The 22,641-nt window shown below is 46.2% G+C and overlaps 2 protein-coding genes across 5 annotated transcripts in view; one reads left to right on the top strand and one right to left on the bottom strand.

Moving 5' to 3' along the window:
• NUFIP2 (nuclear FMR1 interacting protein 2) overlaps positions 1-20,054 on the bottom strand; it is a 36,955-nt gene extending 16,901 nt beyond the window's left edge. Inside the window, exons 1-2 of one of the 2 annotated variants that reach the window (XM_056339797.1) lie at positions 19,937-20,052; positions 19,507-19,598 (exon numbers count right to left, since the gene is read on the bottom strand). The gene's annotated coding sequence lies outside the window, so the exon portion shown is untranslated. Of the gene's footprint in view, positions 1-19,506 lie in introns of both variants that reach the window. The other variant, XM_056339886.1, reaches the window with a different exon arrangement.
• Positions 20,055-20,580: 526 nt separating this feature from the next.
• The window catches only part of TAOK1 (TAO kinase 1), a 75,286-nt gene continuing 73,225 nt past the window's right edge, over positions 20,581-22,641 (top strand). For 2 of the 3 annotated variants that reach the window (XM_056322377.1, XM_056322461.1), the window contains exon 1: positions 20,581-21,128. The gene's annotated coding sequence lies outside the window, so the exon portion shown is untranslated. The remainder of the gene's footprint in view (positions 21,129-22,641) is intronic. The other variant, XM_056322608.1, reaches the window with a different exon arrangement.

Raw genomic sequence — 22,641 nt, 5'->3', positions numbered from 1 at the left:
CTTGCCGCTGAGTCAGGCCTCGGAGCCTGGCGGGCGGCCCCGCGCCGCCGCCGCCACACGAATGGGGTGTTCCATTGCCCCGCTCCGCGGCCTCGCCTCCCGCGGGGCAGCGGCGTGTGTCCCAGCGGGGCTTCGCTGCGGGGACACCCGGGCGGGGGCGGCCCGGGCTGCAGCAAAGCCCCGTTTGACCGTCAGCGAGCGGAGGACCCACGCCCCGCAGCCGGGCGGGGTGGAGGGGATAGGGGGGCGGCGCAGGGCCGTGGCGGAGGGGCTGCGGCCAGGGCCGCGGAGCAGGCACACCGCCAGCTGCCGGGCTGCCAGCCGCAGTCCCGGAGAACCGGGGAGCAGCGGCAGCGCCCTCGGGAAGGCGGCGGGACGAGCTGCTCCGGGGCTCCCCCCGCAGACCGCCCGGCGGCGGCGCAGCCCGGGGCGCACGGCGGCCCCCCCCGGCCCAGCCCGCTGCCACCTCTGGAGGGGGAAAAGTGGGTTCCAACTACCACTCCTGGCCTCTTCTGAGGGAGGCGCTGGAGATTGGGACCGATGCGTAATAAAAAAATATCACAGTCAGGTTGTTGGGAAGACTGAGAGTGGGAGACAACTTGAAACTTGTCAAAATCTGTAACAGATTGGATACCGTTCCAGGCCCCCGGTAATCCTCACCGCAGCGTGTTCGGAGGGGTGTCCCGCAGCTAAATGGCCTGAACTGCCTCTGCTTCCAGTGGGCTCCACCGCCAAAAGACCAGCTGGACCTTCCCCTCTGACAGCCTCCCCACTGCCGCCCTCACTACCGAGGTGAAGGCACAGACCCCAGGGGTCTCCATGGACACCCCAGCAGCAGCGGGACAAAGGGGGTTGGTTTGCATGCAGAGCAGTGAGGAACCCAGTGTAATTAGGGGGGTAGGAAAAGGGCAGATAGAGGGATGGAGAGACACAGGATTGACACATACAGGCTGGAGTCAGAGGCAAGCCCTACTCTGTGCTATTCATTATTCTGGTGTGATTAATTACCTCCAAATACAGTGTGCACCACAGCAAAGGAGGAGGAAGAGCAACAAAAGAAAATGCGATCATGTAATTAAAGACTGTTAGAATTAACATACACAAAAAGAATAAACAGGCTGCACAGATGATCTTAAAAATAGTATTTCCTTGCTTCTCAGGGCTTGCACTTGCAGCTTTCATGCCCTGCAGCATTTTAATAAACAAAATTCATTAATAAAGTTCCTGTGTGCAGAAAGCCCTATGAGACTTTGGCTCTGTTCTGCTGGGCACTGTACAAAGGACAAAGCCCTTTCCCAGGGATTTTACAGTTCCCAAGTTTTATTTCAACAGAACACACCTGAAAGTTTATGCCTCAAGCACAGTTTGCTGCTCCACCCCTCTTTAATACATAGGAGGTAAAAATCATCCTGCCAGAAATGCCAACTTCTATGTTAACACTAAGGATTTTTTCAAGATTTGAGGTGCCTGAAACATCACAAGTTCCGTGCCAAACTGGCCCTGCAGTTTCCGTTTCTTTCAGCACAATGCAAAGCAATTTAAAATGCGGTGAAACAATTTAAGCAAGCAACTATGAACTCTGGGCTTTACCCATGCTCTCAGGAATAACGGTCCTTTCAAACGCTGACTCATAGAGTGACCTCACATTGCTTAGGAGACAAGTCTTAAAATGAGGAGTCAGGCTTTAATCATGGTTGACATTTTATTGGTGGCTTGGAAGAATTTATTTTTAATATAGGGAACTGGCTTAAAGACATAAACTTCAAAAGACTCTGAAGAAAGCAAACAGTTACGGACAAATCAGCTCTTCACACACATATACCAGACATCTAAATACAGAAGGCAGTGGGTTGTCTCTTTGTGTAAGACAAAGCAACTCTTTTGCTGCTTGGAAGTGTCACAATGTCACTGTATTATCAAAAGCCTGCAAAAACAGATTAAAAAAAAATCCTGAATAATAATAGAACCTGGGGCCCATCCCCTTCAGCAACACAGCCAGCATCCCACACTGTGAGGTGGCCAACTGCACACGTGTCTGCAAGCTGGGTCACCGCCCTGCCTAATGCAGATGAATTTTAGCGGTACTACAAGTTCCAGCATGCAGCGCTGTGGCCTGGTGTCTCCTACCTGCCATGCTGGGACATGTAGTCTTCAGAATCCACAGTCTCTATTAATCCCATCGTTAGCACAACGTTGCACCAGTTACACTGCATATTAATGTTTAACAGTTGCTCAGGATGCGTTCTCTGCGGAAAAGGGAGATTTCTGTGCCTCCTTATCTGCAGGAGTTTTCCTTCTTACTGCTCTTTGGCAAGCCAGCAGGGTCTCATGCAAAGGAAAGAGGTCATTTTCCTCGGAATTCCACACCCAGTGCCAAGTATTCCCACATCCAGGCACAAAATTGGGCACAGCCAGCATAATTTCTTACTCAGTAATTTATTCAAAGCTTTCTTTTATAAAAGCTTTGAAGTAGATGGCTTTTCAGAGAACCTGCCATTTAAAGCTGCAAAATGAAGGCAGCAAGGAATGAATCAACTGCTACAGAAATCATGAGAAAGTTTTCCTGGAGAGTCTTGACCCAAGATGAGTTTTGAGTTCATATGAAAATGCAGTTCAACTGAGAAGCTATTCTAGTGATTTTCTAAGAACAAATAATTTCCTTTCAAAGGCAACCCCTAAGACACTGTATTTAATTTCCATCGAGTATTTTCAGGTCAGTTAAAACTGAAACTATAAAATTAATCTGTGAAAAGTGCTGGCTTTGTAATATTTCTTGTGTCTGTCTGCTGTTTGAAACTCAGGATTAGGAAACATCAAAATTACCGTATTTAGAGATATTGGGAAAGGTTCTTATACGAAGTACGTGTGGCATTTATTTACATTTTTTGCCACAGTGTTTTCATTAATAGCAATGGTTCAGACTTGCAAATTTCTCTATATTCTAACACATCCAACCTAACAAAGCACTCAAGCAGATGTTTCGTTCCAAGAATGCTTATAACCATACTATTCAAAACCTTGCCACATTTGGCCCCTGAAATCTAACGTATTTCAGTACAATGCAGTCAGGATTTACCAGCTGATATTCATATGCGGGAGGAAGACTCAGATCTCAGAAGTAGTTTAGTCAAGACGGAGGACGGGGTGACAGTGCACCTTGCAGCCTTCTGCTTGTCCAGCAGTGCAGCTGTCCTCACAGAGCTCACAATACCAGCCTTCACAATTATGCTCAGGTAAGGTGGAGCCTCTCCTCAATTCCATTTTTGTACTCTGCTGTGTACATTATTTATAGGTACAAACCCGGTCTCTTGAAAGATTTCTCTCTCTCAAGACAGCTTAATAGTAGACTTTGGGTTAGAGGTCTTAAATACATTTTTTTTGGCTGCTTTTTAACACTGAACTAAACTGTAGGAATGGATAGTATGGATGCTTGTCTTTCCCATCCCTAACAATTTAAGCATTTCCACCTAACAGCACATGCTGAATTAAGGTGGGCTTTTTCCTGAAAACTTTACTTCCAAATGCCACAAGAACACTAAATTAATCCTTCATTCACTCTCCAGAAAATAAAGGCAGCCCAGCACCAAAAATAACCATAGGGCATAGTTTTGGGAGGCAGCAAAACTGACGTAATGGCTAGCTGCTCCCAAAAGGGAAGGTAATCTCTCCCTCTGCCTGCCTGCCTCTGCCCTGCCCTCACAGCAGCACTGGTGCTTCTTTGAGCCCATTTGAGAAATTAAACTGACAGGCAGTTCTTCGATGAAAAAGGGCACATTTTTATTCTGGTTAAGCTTCCTGAACTGTTTCACAGAGGAGCTGGACAAGTATTAACACCCTTTAAGAAGGAGCTGTCACTGCAGCGCTTGCGACTCGCCTTCTACAGCCAACCCTGCTGCAGGGATGACCCCTTCTGGGAATCGAGCAGTGAGGACACAGCTGGGGTTGCAGCCACTTAAGCCATCTAATTTTATTTTGCTCATATTTGTGAGTCAATCCCCTCGAGTGTCCGAAGAGGGATAGTGTGACCACCCTTCAAAGTGTTCTGAGCAAGCTGTAACAGAATGGCTGTAACCAGTGGGACTTCTTTCTGGTGGCTACATCCATTGTTTAACAGGACTAGATCTGAGGAACGTTCCCTGTTGTAAACACATTGTTCACACAGGCATGGGTAACATCTGCTGCCTATATCTGCATGAAAAATTGTTTACTAGAGTGCAATCACATAAACTGGAGGCAGCTTCTTGGACACATAGTAGCAGCAGCACAGGAGGCGGGCTAGCAGGTTGGCTTCAGCCAAATCTCCCATCATTCCTCATCTGGGATTTCAAAGAATCTTGGCTCTGGGCTTTCAAACAGTTCTGGATCTCCTCCTGCTTCCTAGGATCATCACAACAACCACAGAGAAATCTGCACAAACACCTTCCAAGGTGCTCTTGCAAAAACTGCCCTGCTGTTACAATCTGACGCACAGGCAGCCCAGCCCGACTTACATGGGGGATTGTGTCAGTCACTGCTTGCAGCAGACTTTGACCTCTGGAAGACAAACGAGAAAAAGCTCAATCCACAAATCCCAAGCACTTTTTATCTTGTTATACAACACAACAGTCACAAGGTCGCTAGTCACTTACATTTTGTTCTCATGCCTTTTGGATACCAAGCAGCTATTTTGAAACGGGGATTTTTTAATTATTATTTTTAAAATATGCATGGGGCATGCCTGCATCTTGCATGCAGGGACTTCAATACTTGTGTTTGGACTCAGGGTCTCCAATGTTAACAATGCCCAGCACTGGCAGAATAATGAATCTGGAAGGGTTATTATTTGAGTTATTACTAAGATTGCTGTTTCATTATATGACACAAGGCAGTGGCAGTTAACTACAAGAATTAGGGATTGAGAAGAGTCCTTGTCCGAAGGAAAATTAAGACGACTGGGACCATTCACCTCTGAGGGAGTAAATCAAAGAGTCCACAGTGAAGGTATTACAGAACCCATAGCCTAGAGATAGGAGTTTGAGAACTTTTGTTCACCTTATCTCAAAACATAGGAACACAAGAACATGAAGGGGGGAAAAAAAAGTTAAATTGAAAGATAAGCAGCCACCTTTTAATGCTTTGCATATAATATATATGGCATTCACTGATATGCAACACTGTGAAGAGCAAAGTATTATTAGTATTCTCAAAGAATGGGCATAATTCAGCTAAAAGTAAATATTTGACATCTAAAATAAAGGTTTTGGAAGGATTATTATCTATCATCTTCAGGGCACAAGTGAGCTCCTACCTTTTAGGATTTGAGAGACTATTTCTGCTAGGTATCCAGCACCTAGAGAGCTCAAAGAGAAGTGGGAGGCAGCATTTACTCATAATAAAACCAGTAACTCACAAGAATTCATGAACTGAATATAAACAAGACAGTTGATGGCTCTAGGTAGACATGGAGGAAAGCACAAGGCACCAGAGACCAGTAATGGCCAGTGAGGCAAGCAGTGATCACCACACAGTAGATGCCAGTTAACATCTAGATTCCGCAGAGGGGTTCTTGCATCCTCAACTTAAAGGATCTAAGCTCCAATTTATAAAATTCAGGTATTTCAGTAGCTAAGCGACAACACTGCAGAATGCAGTCAAAGGCTAACTCTCACCTCATCTTTAGCCCTACCTCCTTATCTTGGAATCTGGTCCACAGTGCCACTCTCGTTCTCCCACACAGTTTCTTTACTTCACTGCTCACCTACTCATGAGGACTGAATTACAGGACAAAGGCTGTTGTTCGCAGCAAAGGGGTTGTAGAGCAGCTCTTCTGGCATAGCTCCCCAGGTGGAGATACAGTTCATATAGGCAAAAGAACTCACTAAACCATCTCCTTAAAAGGCAAACTACACCATCAGAATAAATCATCTCTACATCTTTGCTTTTTGCATGCCATCATTGCTGCAGGGTTGAGTCTGTGATTTTTACATTCCAACCTACATAACTATTCTGGCAAGACTAGTAGTTCCTTGACCAGGAAGACAAGATGCACCAGGAAACAAAAAAAGAACAAAGAAGGGCTTGCTTTGTTTTCTTAACTGCTTCATTCTTCCTTTGGTATGTACAAAAAAGAAGGAACAAGCCATGAGTGCTGGCTCTGTTAGCAATGGGAAAGGGGAGCTGTGACCAGAAGTCACCTCTGGGGCAGAGAAGAGCAGCTGCATACCCAGTACGCAGCAGCTCTTTGAAAAGAAGTTATTTACTACACATATCGACAAGACTATATGTCCTAATGAAGCTATAGTGAAATCACAAGTAAAATCTAAAGACATAATATAATAGCTCATCTAGAATTGAACCAGGATTCTACATATAAGGCCCCCACTCTATTGGAAAGTAGCATAGGGAATACACCAAGTCAAATCAATAATATTCATTCTTCATTACCATCTTTACACTGCAATAGACCTCGTGTTGGCCCCAGGAAAGGATATGAGTCAATCCCTGACTAACTGGCTCTGATCCACTAAGGAACCAACATACATAAAATCACTCAAGATAAAAAAATGCTAAGGTTTGCCTCACTGATAATTTATCTAATGGCTGCTAAGACTAGAGTAATAGGAGAGACATGAGAGAGAACAGCACTACATTGCTATGGAAACTAGAATTTTCAAAATAAATACCTTTGCAGAACTGAGGTTGCAGATCTAAAATAATCTATACCATTTTCAATGTTACCTCCCTTTACCACGAGATCCATCCAGGCTGACCAGCCAGGCACAGGCAAAAGCCTTGCATGCAACGATACAAGACATCCCATGGCTCATGTTCCTTATTCCGGTGCAGGTATGGGCTCTGAATAGAAACCTCAGTGTTTGGTCTGTTACCTGTACAGTTTTGGGAGTCTTCCTGCCATGCAGCCAGTCTGGCCAGGCCAATGCAAAATGAATCCATAACCACTTAAGGTGGGAAGTGTTACCTTTATCCCACTATACTGATAATCCCAAATATTTGCAAAGTCCTTTTTTTTAAGTAAACTGAGACAAACAATATATACAGCTTTGTGAAATTCTGATTCCCTTACACTCCTTACCCTGCAAATGGCTCCACTGCAGTTACCATTCAGGGTACCCAGTCCTCTGCTCCCCATTAGTCCTGTTTTGGAAAGACAGTCGGTAACTTCCCCACTTGTGCTTGGGCAAAGGGTTTCTCCCCCACATCCCACCTACCTAGTGCCATCTCACTGACTGCTGCTGTAAACAAGTCTAGGCTCTAGAAGTGCTGACTCACAGTGCTAAGACGGTGGAAAATACTTGGAATTGCTAAAGAAGTGAAGTCCGGCAGGTTTCCTGTCCTTCCTTCTTATCTGTGAGCCCCTTGCCATGACAGGCTGTAATGAAGGACCTTGCTTCCTGAGAGGAGACAAAGGGTAGGTACTTGCTTCCTAAAGACAGCCCAGATTCCTTTAAATTCCTAGTTGCTAGCTAGTAACTGCAGGCAGGGGAAGAAAACCCCCAGTGCTTACAACCACAGGGCTGCAGATGTTGAGAGGTTAATGGCTCCTGGGTAGGCTCTCTTGCCTAATGCAGCGCTGCTCACTTCAGCGCCACTTCCTGGGACACAGTCAAGTTCCTTTCAAGTGCCTCGGTATCTGCTGTGGAAGGCTGTTCTTTAACCTATAGACTTTACTGAACCGGATTTAGTTCCAATTCCTGCCTTCAGCATAGCTGAGTCAGTGCAGACCAGCAAATCACTATTTGCTTTGGGAGGGTTTGCCACCAAGCGAGACACAGGCAAGCAGCACTGGGTGCAAATTATGGTTTACTGTGGGCATGCCAGCACAGGCAAGGAGGGGGACCTGTGCTCAGGCTGAACTGCAGGGACGGCAGAGAGCAGTGTGGGGAGATCCACGCTATCTAGCCAGGAGCCAGTCTGGGTGCATTCTGCCTGTGTTAGCACACTGCTGCGCCCAAACTAATCGGCTCTGGATTTTGTCCAAACGACAAGCTGACTGCCTACCACATCAACAGCCTGTTTTCTCCACTGGGAAATGACCTCCTGTTGCAAAAGGCAGAGCACTTAGGGAAACAACAAAGTTTTATACCCCCACGACTCACGTGGCAAATAACTCCGGAAAGCCTAAGCAGCACAGAGCCTTTACAACTGGCTGGGACGGGCAGGTCGCAGAGCTGCCTCTTCCTCTTCCTCCTACTCCTCTTACCTGCACAGCTCATTTGCAAAGAAACAGAGACTGATGAGCTACATTTGCAAGCTGGGCGGACCAGGGCAGACCAGCGAGCAACTCTCACTGAAAGGAAGGAGCAGGCTGTGGCCAGAACTGTATTGCAGTGCTCAGAAACAACTGTGCATGGTCCTGGTAGTGGTACCAAGTTGATTTTACCTATAACCTATTCTAACTACAGTCTGCAGTCAACGTGGCCTGTAGCTTCAAAATACACTAGAAGCACACAACCAAAGATGCAGAGCTTCCTCTTTTTTATTGGCAGCTGACTTCCAGCTCAGCTTAGCTATGCATCAAATGAAATCCTTAGCGAGCTGATCTTGCGCATAATTCTCTCTATACTTGTCAAATTGGAGATGCATTCGGCTGAAGTCTCCCTCTTTCAAAGCAACAGGAGCCATTTTGCATAGGTGGAGGCTGGGGCTGGTCCTACAAGGCGCTCACACTACTGCAAGAGAACAGCAGCTACAGTGCTTTTGCCCCCTTCCTCAAAGCAAACCCAAGGTCCTATCAGTCCTTCATCAGAGGTAACTGCTGTGACAATGAAGATGGCTCAGTGTGAGGACGGCCCTATATGAAGAATAGATCCTATCATAAATGCAGAACAGCTGCTTAAGCAGAAGGCAAGGAAAAGCAACGATGTTGCTGGGCAGAGAAAAAGCACTGCAAGAGCTTACAGATAGCCTCCGTTCTCCAAAGGCACATGCGCACTGCTATCATTCAGTCACATTTCTCTCAAGCTTCCTAATAGCAGCATCAGCAAGTGCGTTCTGTCACATCTGACTGGCTACAGGACTCTGTCCTCGTCTGACAGTAATGACCTGGCCTCAATTTTTCACAATTTTGTCACCTCCTCCTTCTCTTTCAGCACCGTAAAAATCACTAGGCATGAAACCTGCAGCACAAAGGAAATTCTCGCTAGCACAGCCTGCTGCAGTACACTTCCCTCAGCAACACAGGCGGCTGCAGACAAGGCAAACCTCTCATAACCTACATTAGATTCCCGTAACATTTCAAATCAGGCACTAACTTCCAAACTTGGCTGAGACTTATCTTCACAGCCAGACTTAGTACACAGAGCAAAGACTAAAACTCTGGGGATCACGGTGAGCAGCTTTGCTTTACAACAACAGACAGTTCAACCCCATTAAAAACAGCCCCTTTTTGGATCAAGAACAAATACCAAAATGCCCCTAGAACCAAGGGCAATCCAGATTTCTCCACACACAAACTGCACTGTAAAAGATCAACTCTCTGGCTGAATGGCTATAGGAAAACACACCTGACATTGCCACAGCCATAGCCTCTGATCTGCCACTGGCCAGAGGTGATGTCATGAGCTGTGTTCACTGTCTGGAAATGAGGAGCAAGAACCACGCTGCTGTTGGCTGGCTGGCCAGTCCAGTGACACATCCTGACATGGGTCACAAGACAACAGAAATGGGCAGACTGATGCCTCTTAAAACATCACGGAAATACAACCCCAGAGAGAAGTTGTCTGTGTGGACACACACTAACTTGTGTCAGTGGCAGAGGGTCAGCCCAGGCCTTTGATGCTTCTGTCCATCACTCTTGCTGCAGCTCATTAGTCCTTTCCCACCCCTTACCACCTCTTTCCTCAAGGCTGCTTAGTTAATTAAACTGCTGCTGTTTCCCCTTTGTTTACCCAGTTGTACCTGCACTGAACAGCAGCAAGAGTGTTCTCCCACTGATGTCACCACTACCTTTAAGAAAAAAAGCTGACCTGCAAGCTATTTTTAGCCACACTGTAAAGTTGTGGAGCTATTTTGGTCACATCTCAGTACTGTAAAGCTGCAGGATGACAGGCTCTGTGTTTGCCTGGGGCAACAGGGGCTTTAACTGTGAACAGGAACGGCCTGTGACTTTGCACTAAGGCTTCTCTGCCCTTCCTATGCCATAAGACTCTACAGCAAGATTTGATTTCTCGTCTTATTAGACAAGAGCAACGCAACACCTCTTCCTGAATTATGCTGGTTATCAGAGTCACTGTAGGGCCTTTGTATTGTTGTCCTCCAGCCTGTGCTGTTTCTAGGTCTGCAGAAGGCACTATTTATTCTGCAGGCTCCCTCACCCCCATTTTCCTCACCTACTAGGAGGAAATAGGTGCAATTATGAGTCCACAAGACACTGGACAAGATTTTATCAATCTTCCCTTGCAAAACATGAATAAACATTAGGCTAGTGCTTGCTGAAAAGTCAGGTGCACCTAACTCTGTGGAGGTAGAAGGAAGAGCTGAAAGGAGCCATTTGCATAGCAACATGTTGTTCTGAATACAGCCTAATGCCTGGGAGCTCTGGGGTATATCCAGGGCATCGGGCAGAAGGTGCTTGGTCTAGACAGTTGTTTTCTCTAGAGTGCCCAAGAGTCGGTTGCCAAGTTTGCTGGGGCTATGCAGCAGGTGCAAAGCACAGGCAGAGCAGAAGCCAGAGCAACTGGATTTAACAGATTTAAGCCCATAGATACAAAAGGAAGCTTTAATGATATGAAATATAATGTAAACGAGAGGAGAGAAAATAAAATGCTGAAACTGGTGTGTTTAGGACAGGGACGGATGATCATATCTATAAAGGCGGAAGAAGGGAATAACTGTACATGCAAGTTTTTGAACAGCGGTCAGCCATCCCTCCCAAGACAACTCCTCTTAGGACTACTACTGTTTTCAGCTACAGAGCATGTTTTCCCAAGACACTTCAGATAGGTGCATGACTGTTAATACTGCTATCTCATTTGGGACAAGCCCCTTATGCAGCGAGAAAAAACAGACTTTCATCAAATCAGACTTCAAAGTTTGTCTCATTTATTTCCCCCCTCCAACTGTCTTCTAAAGGTTCTTCTTTAAGAGTTCTCACATTAAAACCTACATCCTGCTCCTAAGGCGAGCCACTCCTTACTCTACTGATGCAACTTGTGCCTGTTTTCATGAGTCAGCGCAACCCGTATCTCCTCTGTAGCAGGATCAGCACTTGCTAACAGGATGGACTGTCCCAGGCAAACACTGGCAACCTGTTGCAAACAAAGATTTGATTCACACAGCATCACTGTATTTCACTGCGTATTTCACCGGAAGGAGCTGCTTTAACCCAGCTGGCCCTAGGCATGCTTCAATCTGTGTTACATAGGTTACAAACTTCACACCAGTGAAATCAGCTGACCCTTAACTAATACTTTATGGCATGTAAATTACAACTAGCTTAGTAACAATTTAACTTTTTAGTCAATAGGTGAAAATGGCATCGACAGAATAATATTGTTTAATATGTTGTTATTTTAGCAGGCCAGAATGGAGCTGCCACAGTTCAGATCAGACGCAGAGACATGTCCAGCAGCAATGTCAAGACCTGTTGGGTCAAAAAGCTCAATGAAGTGTTCTGTGTTTCAGCTTCCCCCAGAGCTATGCATAAGACTAGCAGTAAGCCTTACATAGTGAAAACATTTTGGTGAGATGAAATAACATGGCAACATGTTGCATTCTTTCCCTGCTAAGCTTCAGCAGCCTTGCTGTGGGACACTGCATAAGCAGGATAACAAACACAGCATGACAAGAGTGTCTTGACAAAACAGACAGAACAGATGACCTGTCAGCTCCTGCATGGTGGACCTATGCTCCTGCTGGCAGCTCTGCCAGTGTAGGGAGTTAACTACTTTACCTTTCATCACCTGTCTAGATCCTTAGATTTTATAATTTTCACACAATTTACCTTACTGTGAGAGCATTACTGGAATCATTGCTTGCCTCCACCAATTATTTAACGAAGACATCCTATCACCACCTCTACAATGTAGACATTTCACTAGTAAATATAAAGAAAATGCATTTTTGAGTGTTCCTACACCTGTGCTATTTTCTGGTATGGAAACACCAGGCCTACAGTAGCAAATTACAAGCAGCTCACCCCACAGACTTAGAGGTCGTCCACCAATTGTGTGGATCCATACAAGTGCACATAATACGCTTTAGCTGACAACTGCACTTGTTCCAAGTCTCCTCTAGGGAGTGCAGTCGTAAAGGAAGAAATGCAAACTGCAGCACACATGCCAGCTGGTAATCGGTGACTCAGGATATTCAGGCAGCCACAAATGGTGTCTGTCCATTTCCAGCAGAACACAGGGAGCAGCAATGATGTTTGAGCTTGATTTAAGTGCAGGATTCTGCTAGAACCCGAGGTATGCTTTAGTATTTGATAGAAAAGTCTGCCAAGATACTAAAAATCAACATGTAAATCAAGCAATAGGATTTCAAATACCAGATCTATCATTTAACCCAACACACCCACCGCTGAACACAGCACAGACAGCACCTCTATGGTGCTTCCATCTCTTGCCCACTAGTATATCATGCTGTGTATCCATCAGGTCAGGCAGGGAAAGCACACTCAGTCTCAAAACATCATTTAGGCCTTTGCATCCGTGTGAAGAACAGCAGACACTCATTTCTAGAATTAGCTGTAATTTGCAGTACGTATACACCTCTGTTCTAGAGCCCAGGCAGAGCCATCAACTTATTTCACCCTGGATTCACAAAACTGCTAAGTAGATAGCAGCTGGATGATTTTTGTGGTAACACGGATGGAGATGCAGAAGGTTGCCTATTTTTTCCTTATAAATCACATGCATACCTCAACTTTACAACTTCCTGTGCCTTCCTTGAAGGATCAGAACATAAAATGAATCCACCCAGAACAGGATCTTTGTCCCCAAAGAATAAAATCCATGCTTCCAGTCTCAAGAAAAAGAAATTTAAGAAATGCAGCAATCACACTACCTACCATCCACCTAAGGCAAAGGGTAAGAAAACAAACTTGCCAGGTAAGAGTGGATAGGAAGAACAGATATAACTACATTCAGACAGGCGCCAGGGTCCACCCCACAGTGCAGCAGAGGATGCCGTGACTTCTACAAAGTTATCAACTGCTTTGTTATGAAGCAGCTCTATTGCTTTTCCTAAGGATGATCACTTAGTGTTGCCAGGACAGCACACCCTTACAAGCAGGTTGTCTTCCTGTCCTGCCATGAGACACTCCACTTTTTTTTTTTTTTAAGTGCTACATAAAGAGCTACTGTCACAGGAATTAGGGGACTGCATAGTGATCCACTGAAACAGAGATCTTTTGCAAGATTCTTGCTCTCTCACAGGGTGCCAGGCTCTGGGTTCCTCACTGGAGCCAGTGAGGAGCAGCAGCTTTGAGGACAGTGGGTTTGGGATGCCAAGAGGCAGCAACCATTGCTGCCTACGGACAAAGCTGCCAGGCTGGCACAGACAACTTTGCCACACACAGAAATCATCTATAACAAAACAGGACAGACATATCCTAAGGACAGCAACCAGACCAGTGACCAGGGATTTCACTTTCAGCCAGGCATTCCAAGTGGCAGCAGATACCTGTGAGATAATGCTGTTGTGTGCTTTTAGAGACTAAGAAGTTCCCTCTGTAGCAGGCGAGAGGACAATAGCTTCTGCTGTGTCTGTTACTAGATGTGCGTTCTGCAATTAAAATGCCAGCAGCTGGCTCAGTTTAGATTGAGCAGCATTGCTAGTATCTGCTAGTGTGTAACAACCCATGGGAAGGAGGTAGAGGCATTAAGCTCAAGCTTCACGTTTACTCAGCAAGCACCAGCTGAAGAGAACCATCTGATTTCTAAACTCCTGTTGCTTCCCACTTTTTGTCTCATCCTCACACTACATCTTTAAGCTACACATATAAGGTACCACAAGCTAATTCACTCATCCACTCCCTTTATTATAGCCCCTCTTGCTGTTCTCTCACCTGCCTCCCTCAACCAGCATACCTGAAGGCCTATGTACTGACACTGGGGGCAGGAAGCAAAAGCTTCTAGAAGCTGTGATAAATAAAAAGGAATTACCACTTCTTTCTCACCCTTGCAAAAAACAGAGCACCTCCTCCCTGACCTGTCCCATCCACTCTTAAGTTTTCCCACTAGCATTGATTTCTATTGCTGACTTGAATAGTTACAGGTGATTTTTAATAGAAGCATGGGAAAGGCATGCTTAGCATTAAAAGATCCTTAGAAATTTCTAAGAATATTTCTGGTGAAGACATGTTTGATTCCTAGGGGGATGTTTATGATGTCTGCATTATCACAGTCTCAGAACTTCATTCTCCAACTATTTAGGATTCCCACACTGGATTACAACCTGCCTTCACATAGGAGATGTTGAAGCTTTCAATGAGGTCACAACAGACACTGACAAGCATTGATGGGTGAGTCATTGCTGCAGTAGCCAGAGATACTAGCAACAGATTTGTTAATCTGTATGCAGTCTAACTCTTTTTCTGGTGTAGAATCTTACTCAAGAGAGAAACACACTATCTCAGTTAGGTGACTGCAAAATTGCTGAAGAGCAAGGCCACATTTTCACAACTGTTTTATAGATTATAATAAGAATCAGTTCCTGGGAGTATGTTTACAATACTACAAAATGTATTGTTTTATCTATAAAATGGAAGATCAAGACCCAGATGGGATCAACAGTGGAGCTGTTCATTGCATATCATTGGAAAAGCTGCCATACTAATAAGGAACCTAAGGTTTCTCTCTCAGAAGGGTCCCACCAACTCCTGCTCCGGCAGTTTAAATCACCATCTCCAGCAAGATGGTTTTCTAGAGGCTACATCACTGTACCAGGGTCAGCAGGTGTAAATATATGTCTGTACACCAGCCAGTCTAGCACAAAGGCCAGTGTAGTAACAGCACGGTTAAGCTTTGGTGTGAGCTAAGACATCTAACCATAACCCAGCAGGGTCCAGCACAGAATAAACTTTCTTCTGCTGGCTGTGCTATGGGGAGAAAGACTAGACCAGCAAAACCCTGAACAGCCACAGCAAAATTCAGTGGAGCTTGCTCATGAAAGCTTTGGAAGCGTGGCAAGAGACACACAGAAAACCATGGAACAAGTGAGATATGGGGACCAAGTGCACGATAGTGGAAAAGGTTTCTTCATTTTGGCTAAACTACTAGATGGCCAGAAAGAGAACCAGTAAGAAAGGAAAGAGGCACAGTAAATCTAAAAGAAATTCTGATGAGGGAGAACAAAAACAAGGTGCTGTTCTATTTTCAATTCTACAAAGCAAAATGAAGCTTCTTAAGTCAAGCAGAGAAGTAATTGTTTAAGACTTCTATTCAGAAGACAGCATGAGCAGTAAATGCCAGTGGGACAACTAACAAAACATGTCTTCTCACAGAGAAAGCAAGACACCTGGAGATTGCATAACTACAATGAGTTTCCTCCCAGTTTCACATTATTAGTCACCTTTCACCCTTCTCTGCCAAAGGCCTCCTCTTATCCATCCATCCAAGGACCAGAGCCAAGACACAAACCTTTCCTGTGCTGCTTTTTTCCATCAGTCACTCTTTGAGGTCAAGGCCTCCACAATACTGATCCCTGCTGCCCATTCCAGCTATTTTGAACCAACTCCAGAGTAAAACCCTCTTCAGTCCTGCTGCTGAGAAAAGATCCCAGATACCTGAAGAGACCCTGCTTATACTCAGTTGTCATGGCCTGGAAAAAGTTAGGTTTTGGACCAACATGTTTTGATTTTTCTGTTGCAAGGGAGTCAAGAACATTATTATCCACAACTATGTTTAAGAGACACCCCAACACCCCACTTATCTTTAAGCATCCAATCTATCCAAGTGCAATGCCTCTTGTGCTATACCAGTCACAATACATTGCACTGATATTCTGGAAGTACTTCCTAGCATCAGTTCATTTGGCATGTGCGTTATAAGCTACGTATTAAAAAAGCACCTGAAAAACCACAGCTTAATCAGCTTATTGTTATTCTCTTGCAGAGAGGGTAAAAAGAATTCCTGGGTGTCCCCAGGCAACATTACAGAAGCCCCTGAAAGTAGTGGAAATACACATCTGGCAAAAAGAGGTGTTTTTTTTTTTTACAAGTTCTGAAAGTATTTCAATGCAAAACCATTGCAAAGACCCATCAAGGAGCCCTCAACCAGCAGAAGATATGCTTACCTAGAGTCCTTTGGAAACCTGTTTGACTCAGGTGGAAATGACCTACTGGCATTTATTTGTAATTGCCCAGCATGGCAGTTCTGAGGAAGGAAAAGCTGTTGAGTCATGCTGCAAGCCACCTCTCCACTTTTGCATGGTTGCCCAGAGGGTAGACTGGGACAGTCAGAAGGCTGAGATTCTGTTTATGGCTCTGACACCAGTTTCCCACAAGACCATGGCGAGTACTGCTTCTTGTGCCACTGCTTCCCCTTAAATCATAAAACCACTCCCTTGACTCATGGGACAATTGTTAAGCATACAGCTAGGAACACGTTTATCTATCTATTAAAAGGGAAAAAAGTATTATTATTGTTGTCACATAATACAAAAGCAGTTATTACATAACATCAGTATTGCTTCATTTTTGTCATTACAACACCACAAACTGTCAGAGGGATACTGTCTGACATGGTATCTTCATCCCAGTGAATGTACTGAAGCGTTTACCTCACTGATACAAAACCAGATTACAACAATCTAGAAGACTACCTTGTTTATTTTGACCAGCCTTTCTTTAGAACACGTTTTTCCTGTATAACCTTGTAACCCATAATAATGGCCCAAACTACACTATAGGAATGACAGCAGGTTTCATGAGCTAGTAAAAGCAAAACAATTCCTCATTTGTGCATTTCACAACTAGTCAAGTAGTAAAACACATGAACGCTTACCGTCTTTATGAAGAGCACAAACTGAAAGTTTCTAAGTCAATATAATACATACAAAGAACACGTTCTAAAAATCTCAGTGCTATGAAGGAATTAAAACCCCCTCCGTTACGTGGCTAAATTACATTCTGCTTGTATTACAAATTCCCTAAAACAAAAGTGTTGACAACTGTGGTTCATTTCTGCTATCAAAATTAATAACCAAAATTCATAGGTTCAATTTCTGTGATTTATTCTAATATACACAACTGTTCAATTAAAAAAATGTCAGATTAAAGCAGGATGTGGACTGAAGGCTAAGAAAGTATGATTGTGATTACAGCAGCTGAAACTGCCCTAATCACACTCTTATCTTTCTTATCTACTGAAAGTATTTATAAAGCAATGATTACTGTACTAGGCCCCATCACCGCTCTGAGTTAGTTCTGAACCAGCACCTTTGTGTTACTGTAAGAAGTTTATGCTGCTAGAGGTGGTGTCATTCTTCTGAGACAGAAACCCAAGCTTCTCATCACTTGTAAGTCATTAAAAAAAACCCCAAACTATGACACTTCTTTAGAAGTAGGGGTGTTAACCCCAATGTCCTGGCCAAATTCCCAGCTTGAGTAATTACAATGTGCCTTGAATAAATTCTTGCCACAATTTCCGTTGGACATAGTATTGTTCTCTACTTCCTCTCCTACAATATTATGGAGTGCTGATGCATGCTCTTAAAGGTCCTGTCTACACTGGAACGTCGTATGGGTCTACCCCCAGACCAGCTCTGTAGCAGCACATTGGGAACAACATGCTGAAACCAGTTCTGCCAGTCAGCTGAACCGCTAGGCAATTTGTAATTTTTATTTATTGTTGTTCTGGCACCTCCTTCAGATAGAATTAACTTTGGGTATAGCCATCCAATAGGTAGACTGGTGCAAATCCCAGACACAGGCATACAGAAACCTGTTTAGTTCTTCTTTAAATGAACTAAATTTGCATCAGGAAATTAGCAAACTAAGCTAAACTAACTTTCTAGATGCCTACTGTGATCATCTGAGAAGGCAGCAAGAGCACGCCTAATAGCAGAGGGCTAGAAAAGCATGCTAAATGTGCCTGTTTAGCTTAGCTGGCAATAATAAACATAGCATTCATCTGGTCTCTTCCTTCAGATTTTCAGTGGATTTTTTCTAAACTGGTGGTCCACAGACGATACTGTTTATTTTTGAAGCAGTTATGGAATCTGTATCAAATGCAGATCTAGTATTCCAAGTAAAATATTTGATAGTTAATGGTAAAGCATTAGTCACATTTTTCTGCAGCCACCGTTAGAGATTAAGGATTTTAACCTAGAGCTATTGTTATCTTTTTATATGTATAATACAAAGAGCTAAAGCCCAGACTCTCTGCTGGTGTTTGCTGGGTTAGCTCACTCACGGACCTCACTAACTGAACATTTTACTCTCATAATTCATAAGCTTTAAAGCCAACTTGTCTGCAGGAAGAAGTACAAGATCAAGATTCAGAAGAACCTGATTCGGAATTTTATCTTACGACTCCACAGGTAGATCACTCCCCCTTACTGCTCCATTTAGTTCTCTCATCTGCCAAAGCAAACGATATCCACTAATTTGGCAAAACAAGTACAAGAACAAATTTATATTGATAGGCCATACCAAGCAGATTCATGTTAAACACCATTGTCCTCACATTTGAAAATACAAATATTTACCTTTCAAGTATGTCCTTAATTTCCCCAGAAGCATGCCTCCAAACCCATATTATTTTAGAAGACAGAAACTATAGTTTCAGAAAGTGGATGGTTTTATTTTTGTGCCATTACAAAAATGCCTTTTAACTTGTCAAATGATACGCTACAAATATCTTTGGCAGATGAATGAAACCCAAGTTTCCTGTCGTAGCTGCCAACTTCAAGGTTGAGATAATCAGATAAACCTTTAGTTTGCCTCTCCCAATACTTACAACAACATATGTTTGAAATGATCTACATTTGTCTTACTTTTCCTATTGGGATTTGAAAAGGCAAAATATCAGGCCAGTACGTGACAAGTTCGCAAAACTCTAATGTGGTCCACAGTTATTACAGCCAACCTCTGTTTTCAACTTTGCTGAGGCTTCCCCCATCCCAGGCTGAATAGTCCCCAGCAGCTCTGCTTGTCTAAAGGTAAGTGCAACGTTTACATTAACAGTATCCAGCAACATCCTCAATGCCTGCTTTCTTGTGGTACAAAACAGCTGTTAGTTTATGGGAAAATAGGAAGGAAGTTTGGTTTGCTTTTTTTATTGTGGCAGTATCAGTACTATTGGACTTACAGAACATGATAGGGATACCTCAAAACCGTGAATATTTGCAGGGTACTCCATAACCAAGAACACTGTCCCTTCAGATATAATCCTGAATTTAGGGAAGCAGCCCCTACAAACACATCTTTTTACAAGCTTTGTGTCTTGTGTAACTGTTTCTGTTAATTTATTATCAGGATGTCAGTACAAATTGTTATTTTAATGATTCCTTGCCCCCATACTTCTGAAAGGGAAAGCAACTATAAACACAAGGGAGACTGACCTCAGTGATTTCCTCTGTTCAGACAGGAGCACAATGCGCTTAAACACCATGACTAGGAGAGGTGGACTGTTTAGAATTCTTCCAGCTGTAATCTATAGTAAAAACAAATAAACAAATACGTGACTACAAGATGTGATAATTCATCCCTGCATGAAGCCAACTGTTATCTCCAGTTCATAGATGGAGATAGCAAAGCACACAAAGGCTCAAAAACCTACCAAGTTCAACCCCCCCCACGGAGAGCCAAGACTACAGATCGGAAGACTATGTACTCAATCCATGAGATTTTTTTTTTATTATTATTATTTGTTTCTTTTTTCCTCCCTCTTCTGGCCATAAACCGGATAACGTTTGGCCGTGGGCAGACAGCCTGAAAGGCACCCATTCGGTCAGGCCAGTTGCACAAGAGCTAGCACAAGCAGACACCTACCACCTCCTGGGATTATCGCCTGCAGCTGAGCTGCTCCCGGCCAGCGAGGTAGCTCCACTCAGCCGGACACCCTCATCCCAGCTCGCCTGTCCCAAACCCACCCTCCTCTCCCACATCTGCCCCCACCAAGCTCCCACCTGCCTCCAGGCCTCTTCCCTACACTCGGCCTTCATCTCTCCAAGCACGTCCAGGCCCCACCTGCGACGTCCCGCAAGCCCCCCTCCTCCTCCTCACTCGTCCCCAGAGCCCCTAGCTAAACTTCTCCAGGCCCTTCCTCAGTTTCCCCATTCCCCTCCGAGCCTCCCGCAGCTCCGCTGAGCTGTCACCGCCTCAACAGCGCCCCGCCGCCATCTTCTCCCTCAGGACCCTCTCACCCCTCCGGCCCCCCGCACTCCGACACCCCCCTCTCTACCATCCCCAGCCCCTCAGGCACCCCCCGCCTTCCCTCCTCTCCCTCGGCGACCCCTCGCCCTAACTAACACCCGCCCCCGTCGCCTGACCCTCTTCTGCCCCTCACACCACCTCCCCACTCGCCCCCTCACCCCGCCGCGCCATAACTGCCACAACTGCCCCCAGCCCCGCCCCTGCTCCCCCCCCCCGCCGCCCCCCGCCCCCCCCGCCGCCCGCGGTGGGGGGGGGGGAGGGGGGGAGAGAGGGCGGCGAAGTCTCGCGAGAGGGGCGGGCGGGGGCCGCTGGCTGCGGGCAGCGCGGAGCGGCGGCGACGGAGCAGCCGGAGCCCGGGCGGTGCTGAGGGGAGGCGGCAGGCAGGCAGGCAGCTATCCCGGCGCGGCGCGGCCCGGCCGAGGGACCCGCTCCGCCGCAGCAGGCACGGCCGGCGCCGCCCGCCCTCCCGCACGCCGTGCCCCCGCGGCGCGGCCTGGCCGCGGCTCGGCGATCGGGGCCCAGGCGGCGGCGGCCGTGGTGGTGGTGGTGGTGGCGGCGGCGGCGGCGGCTGGGCGCTCCGCCGCGCCTGCCCTGCCATCTTAGGTGCCGTGCCCCGCCGCCTTTGTGCCCGCCGCGCCCGGGCACCCGCGGGGGCCGGGCCCGCCGCCCCTCCGGGGGCGCCTCCCCCCGCGGGGCCGCCGCCCCTTGCCCCGCTCCTCCTCCTCCTCCTCCTCCTCCTCCTCCTCCTCCTCCTCCTCCTCCTCCGCGGGGGGGCCGACCGGCGCTCCCAGCCCGGCTGCGGCGGAGGGTAAGGCGGGCATCGCGGCGGGGGGCTCGGCCGGGGCGGGTCGGCGGCGGGGGCGCCCCCGGGAGGGGTGAGGGAGGAGGTGTGGGGGGGGCGGCCCGGTGGGGCCGGCGCCTCCCCCGCCGCGCTCTGCGGCAGTGCCGCAGGACTCGGGGCTGCCGCCTCGGCCCCGGCGGCGGGCGCCCAGCACCGGCGGGGAGCGGGAGGCGAAATGGCGCTTTCCTCCGAGGGGCGGCCGCCGGCGGCGGGGTGTTCCCCGCGGCCGCCGCTGTCAGGGGCCGCCAGAGGCCTAGGGCTGGGGCAGGGCTGCCGGCTCCCACCGGCCAGGCGTGCCCTGCGCCGCGCTCCTTTTTGTCTGCGCCGCCCCGGGGGGCTTCGCCGGCCGAGCCCGGGTCCCCGGGGGCTGGGGGTCCCTCGGAGACGGGCGCGGATTCCTGCCCCCCCGCCCCTTTCCCCCCATTTTTTTCCTCCTTTTTTTTTTTTTTTTTTTTTCCCCCTTCCCTGCCCCTCGCTCCTCCCCAAGCGGTGAGTTTTCAGTGTATATACCATTTTGTTCGGTGCTGGTGTGGGATTTGGAGGAAAGTGACCTATTTTAAAGACCTTTTATTGCTTTCCCCTCAGCAATGCATGTGGCAGCTGATTCCGTTAGCCAAATAGCGTTTCCCAACCATTTTAATTTGTCAGATTAAAACATCTCATGGAGGCTAGGTTTCTCTAACCGGCGTGTGGGTATGTCTTTGGAAATACCGTTCAGCCTGCTTTGCTGCAAGCATCTTTGGAGCATTAAGAGTTCACCCCTTGTCACTGTGAAAGAAGAAATAAATATAAAGGCGATACCTGGAACATGCAGTTGTACCATTGTGTTGGGCGCGGTACAAGAAATGGGGGGGGGCGAGAATCGGGGATTAAAATGGTTGTTGTCAAATGTAGATCTTTATGTAGTCTTCGGAAGAATGACAGAATGGTATTAGCCTTGAGGACTTCAATTTATTTTCTTAGAAAAACGGTTCGTGTTTATCGTGCTTGTCTCCGCTGCTTATCGTGGTATGGAGTGTTTCATTAGGTGGCATTTTAGTGGCTGAGTTGGTTAATAACTAGTTGAACAAATTGTGTCCTTCACCTTTGACTATTGCATTTTGAGAGCCCTTACAGCAGTGTGTCCATGCATGCCAAGAGCAGATTAATAAGATGTTACCTAAAGGTTTGGATGTTATTGATTCCTTACTATTAATGCTATTTATAGTGCCTTTGACATGGCTCTTGTTTTATGTATTTGGATAAAGGTTATCAGCTTGGAATGCTTCAAATGAAATGTTCCCAAAATACCACCCCTAACATTACATATATATATGTATATGTTTATATATACCTATCTGTAATGTTGTTGAACAGTGTAGTTCAGTTTTCAGTGTCTGAAAAATAGCTTTAGTAGGTAGCACATCATAATAGTGAAAATACAGCAGAAAACTGATATATTTTAGCACTAGTGAAGGTTTGGTTTTGTATTCCAGGATTA

The sequence above is a fragment of the Falco biarmicus genome, chromosome 1, assembly GCF_023638135.1.
Source record: "Falco biarmicus isolate bFalBia1 chromosome 1, bFalBia1.pri, whole genome shotgun sequence".
Classification (NCBI taxonomy): Eukaryota; Metazoa; Chordata; class Aves; order Falconiformes; family Falconidae; genus Falco; species Falco biarmicus.
Note: the sequence above shows the minus strand (reverse complement) of the source record. Positions and strands in the feature narration are given on the sequence as shown.